Genomic DNA, 5,305 nt, shown 5'->3' on the forward strand with positions numbered 1-5,305 from the left:
AAGCCGTCGGCGCCCGGCGTGCTGGTCTCCCACCTGCGCTGCTTTTCGCCTCCATGGCTCTGGCTCTGCACCGCAGGTCCGTCCTGCTCGTCTGTAAGAGCCTCTCCGGCCCCGGGAGCTCCCGGCTTCCCAGCAGCGAGAGCCTGGGGTGGCGGTGGGAGGTGTTGGTGCGGTTTTAGCGTGGTCTGTCTCCCTGTCCCGTCACCTGAATGTGTTCTCTTGCTCCTTATGCAGCAGTCAGGATTCATCTCCCTGCCCCGGATTCGAGCAGTGAGTTGTTTCATGAAATGCGTTAAGAGTAGCCTGACAGAATATTGTCTGCTGGTCAACTGTAAGAATCGTCCCTGAGTTGCTGATGGGGCAACACAAAGTTATGCCAGCGCATCTGAAGGGCTGAGCAGAGCAGGGGGCAGAGCTGCGTGCGTGTTTCCTCTGGGAGCATCGCTACCGAGTGCTTTTTATTGTGATCATGCCACAACATCAGTAACGAAAATCAAGTCTTTTTCAAGTGGCACAGACAGGATTTGTGCATGATTTAATCTGAATCGGTATTTTTGCTGCCTACTGTTAAAACGTTTGATTTAGGTAATTGACTGTGGTGACTCATGTAGGAGCACATTCAAAGAAATCAGTTCATTTACTTTAATGTGTTTGTCAGTAGCCTGCAGCATTCATGGTCTGATTCATGACTTAACCCTGCAGTAGAGACAGTAATCTCAACAAGGGTGTTAGGGTAGAAAACTGAAAATTATCTCTTTGACCAGTCCAGCTGAATCTTTTGGCACGTATGAATCAGTGCCTTAATCGGAGCTCCTACAATGAGACAGAGGGAAGCTGAAACTAGTGGATTTCTTGTCTGTCCCTCCTGTAGCTCAGCTTAATGCCTCTTCTGTTTCCAGCTCGTTAAATATTTCTGCTTCTTCTCCCTATGCATGTTTCCCAAAGCTTTAGGATATTTAAAGTGAGTGGCTATCATATAAGGAGGGAATAAACACACACTAATGGTGTACATTTCCATATGACTAAAGGTAAAAATATCATGCATCCAGGACCAAAGAATAACACCCTGCTTTTAGAGTGGGAAATGCTTCGTGAAGTGATGACTTAGTGACTAAACAGGATTTGAGGTAGGTGGTCAACTAAAACATATAATCTCAGTGCAGCATTAATTCAGAGGTCCAAAGTACATCTGAAATTAATAAATGGGGATTTTGAGTAGGAATCTGTCTGATCCTGGAAGGTTATGTCCAATTCTATTTCTTAGCAAGTTAGAAAGTCTTCTGATAAATTGGGAGTTCAGTGACCAATCACAAGTGTAATTAAAGGACAGGGAGCTATGCCTTTTCATCAGCTTAACAAAGCTATTTTGCTGTTGAGCTTAACAAAAAGAACATGGGAGAATAATTCAGTCACAGTCTGCAGGTACTTAAGAGGCAGAAAGTTTTTTCTATTTTGTAATGGAAACGTACAAAATGAAGAAGGGAGATATCCAAAGAGTTCCAGTGATTGAAATTTAGAACTGTAAATACCCACTGGAATAATTTATTGAGAGGATGCAGTGTATTCTTCACAAATGTAAAGTACTTATTCAAGGCAGTATTTCCTATTGCCTCCCAAAGGATTGCTCACTTTTAAAGAGAGTAAATTTAAGGACCTTTTCTTGTAGGAACACGGAGACATCGTAAATACACTTCTGGCTCCTCTTCTGGAATCAGTTGTGCTACACTGATCCGTGGAAAAAGGATAGAGATTTTATTTCCTAATTGTATAGATTTTGGAAGCCATCAGTTCAATAGTAGAAAGAAATTCTGCTTATTAGAAGCGGATTTCCATAATCCTCTCCTTGAATCCGTCTCCCTTACTCACTTAGGGAGACTTCAGAGCTTAAATATGAAATATTTAAAGAGTATTGTCTTACACAGTGACAACCTTAGAAGCAGCAGGCTTTGAAATCACAATTCTTTTATGTGGCTGTTAGAGGCATTTTTTAAGAATTTTCTGTTCTCTCAGAGGAGAAAGAATGCATGTTCCCTGTGGGACCAGTAGTGTGGTACTGGGCTAAATGGCCTCCAGATGAGACAATGGTTAATTTGAATATTTGTAGTTTTTTTTAAGAGATGGCTTTTACATGTTAAGATTTGAGGCTGTTCATAGATAGTTTAGACTGGATTGCATTATAGCTACTTCTTGCATTTATGAGTGACTGTATTGCTTCAGCTTTCAGGGCTATTTTGTCTTTCATCAGCAAAAAATTCATGTAAGACTTTAAAACAAATTGCAGTCTTAAGCTGATAGAGGCATTTGACCACCTGGAAAAAAAATCTTTTGACTGTGTTGAACACTTTAATTGGAAATATTTTAAATACACATTTTCCCCTTGTTTCCTAATAGGAATATTTGCAAGATCTTTGCTTCTTCATCACCAGAAGTTCCAGTTAGTTCTTGTGGAGATGGCTGGGAGAGCCTCAAAAAGAGGATTATGAGGTGGGAGGGGGACGTGAGGAGAGATGCACGTGAGGTGGCAGTTTTCAGCAGCAGTGATTTGAGAGAGAATGCTGATGGCCTTCTTCCTCCACGCTGGAAGAAGCAGGATGAAAGGTGTAAGGACTTGTGCTACTTCGGCATAATACAGAGAGAACTCCTGAAGTCTAGTGACTGGTTTATTTCCTTCTGCTGCCCCAGATGGACCTGCTGTAAACTTCGTGTTCAGTTGAATTGGAGAAATACTGGTTAATTGGTTTTGCAACATTCCTGCATTCGGTGTTGTCAGGACTTGATGCTGTCTTCTGTTCTAGGAGGGTGATGGCTCAACAAACAATCCTGTTGTCACAAATGCATAAATAGTTCAGGAAGAAATGTAACAAAGGCACTCTGATGCTGCAGAAACAATGAGCAGCAGAGACAATAGAACATCTTGGGAAGAAAAGTCTTCTGTTGAGGCAAACATCGTCTGGAGGATTAAAGAGAGTGTTCTAAATAGAGAAATGGCTTTTAAATAGATTTTCATGCTGCTGTAGGTCTTTGAAGAATGAAGATCATTGGCTGATGCGTTTATTAATGTTCCTTGGTGTTTCGGAGAAATATCTGTCTTGTGATTTGACCAAAAATTTATATAATTTTTGATTGCTTGATCTGGAAGAGTTTTATTAGCAAAAATGTTGACACCTTAGTTTTTTCGCAGCACAGTAGCCTCTGGGTCCTGATGGTTTTAGGCTTGAGTGTTGTCATTCTTCTGAAACTCCATATCTACATTTTCTGTGGGGCAATCAAAGCACAGTATTTCAGTCTCTTAACAGATTTAGCTGAAGAAAGTCCTGCCTTTAATTTTCTGTTGTACTCCTGTACTGGAGTTTACTGTTTCCATTTCAGGTCTGGATCAGTATGTTTTGCCTCTTGAACCCAGTTTTAAAACCCAAATAGAGAAATGCATGTATTGTTCCATTCATCTCATTATTGGATGATAACTTCTGGCAGTGTTGAACATAGAAACCACCTCAGCCAGCGTAGCAGAATCTGCCAGGGGTCTATGAACTGAAGCTCTCTATTACTCCTTTGAGTCTCCTCCTCAGCATGTTAATAAAAAGAGACAATTCTACAAGGAACGAGACTACTCAGTCTTGGTCCAGATTTTTGTAATGTCTTCACTGGATGTGAGATCCAACCAGTGCTGTGTTATCTTTGACACTTGTAGGCAGATTTTTGCCTTTTGTAACTGCTGTATATTGAGGGACAAAAGACTGACTAATGCAAGGGCAAAGCTGAAAGAACTGAGAAAAATGTAGTAAAAGCTTGTTTCTTATAAGAAAATCATACAACCTTGGGTACAGACACAGAATGGATTTCTCTGTAGTCCTTACCCAGAGGAAGAAACCCACTTGTTTCCAATTTTTATCCGTATTTTGTCAGTTTGACCAGTTAAAATTAAACACGCTACATGCAGTATTTTCTTTAGGATATTCTGTCTGGCAATGTAGAGAATTCTATTCTAAATTGTGATATATTTGATGACTCATTGTTTTTATTTTCTGTAAAGGATATCATCAATTCCGAATTAAGAAAAAAATGTCTATTTAAGGAAATGATCAAGTAGGCAGATTGAAAATTATTAAGACATAGTGGAGTAGTACAGTTAGTAATATGAGGATCTGTAATTGGATCATACCTGGTTTGTCCTGATCTACTAGATTAGTGGCAGGCTTCTTGTACGCTGAGTAACTCCCTCTGACCTCAGCTGCAGTCTCTGAGCAAGTCATGCTGTGAGTATTGCACGCTCCTTTACTTGGGGATTCTGACTGTGAAATAAGTAATTTCCTGTGACAGTAAACCTGGAAGTAAATGGTTTGAAAGCCATTCCAGCAAGTGCTTTTCTGTTGACAGTATTGTAGCATATCATGCTGCTGTGGCTGTTGTCAACGACCGGCCTAGAGGTATTGGCAGTCCTTCAGGCAGCTCCAGGCAGCATACTCCCACCAGGATTTTACATGGATGCAACTAGAGAAAGAGGGGAAAGTGAAACCAAGTGGCTGATACTTCTGCTTTGGTAAGCTTGCTTTGCCTTACCAAAGTGACACGGCTGGATCCTACCACCCCTTCTTGCTCTGGAGACTACATGGTATAGTGTGCCCTAGATGGTCAACAGTTGCAACAAGGTCAACTGCTTTCCTGCAGATCTGTGAAGATGTGGCAGAATTGTTTTGCTTGGAAGAGACCTTTAAGATCATCAAGTCCAAATGCTAGCCCAGCACTGCCAGGTCCCCGCTAAGCCAGGTCCCTCAGCAACACATTTATATGTCTTTTAAATACCTCCAGGTTTGGTGACTCTACCACTTCCCAGAACAGCCTGTTCCAGGGCTTGACAACTGTCTCTGTAAAGAAATTTTTCCTAATGTCCAGCCTAAACCTCCCTTGGAGAAACTTGAGGCCATTTCCTCTTGTCCTGTGACTTGTTACCTGGGAGAAGACAGACCCCCACTTCGCTACAACCTCCTTTCAGGTAGTTGTAGAAAGCAATAAAGTCTCCCCTGAGTATTCTTTTCTCCAGGCTAAACACTCCCACTTCCTCACTTCCCTCAGCTGCTCCTCATAGGACTTTTTCTCTAGTCCCCTCACCAGTTTCGTTACCCTCCCCTGGACACCTCAGTGTCCTTCTTGGAGTGAGGAGCCCAAAACTGAACGCAGTATCTAAGGTGCAGCCTCACCAGTGCTGAGTACAGGGGGACAGTCACGTCCCTCCTCCTGCTGGAAATGCCCTTGGTTCGTGGCCGCGCTATTGGCTCGTGGCCACCTGGGCACACTGCTGGCTCAT

The 5,305-nt window shown here is 42.2% G+C and overlaps 1 protein-coding gene across 1 annotated transcript in view; it reads left to right on the top strand.

Annotated features, from left to right (window-relative positions):
• The window catches only part of LOC104490149 (vesicle transport through interaction with t-SNAREs homolog 1A-like), a gene marked incomplete at its 3' end in the record, with an annotated part of 13,908 nt that overhangs the window by 304 nt on the left and 8,299 nt on the right, over window positions 1-5,305 (top strand). The gene's annotated exons all lie outside the window — the stretch shown is intronic.

The sequence above is a fragment of the Buceros rhinoceros genome, unplaced genomic scaffold (assembly GCF_000710305.1).
Source record: "Buceros rhinoceros silvestris isolate BGI_N320 unplaced genomic scaffold, ASM71030v1 scaffold8920, whole genome shotgun sequence".
Lineage (NCBI taxonomy): Eukaryota > Metazoa > Chordata > Aves > Bucerotiformes > Bucerotidae > Buceros > Buceros rhinoceros.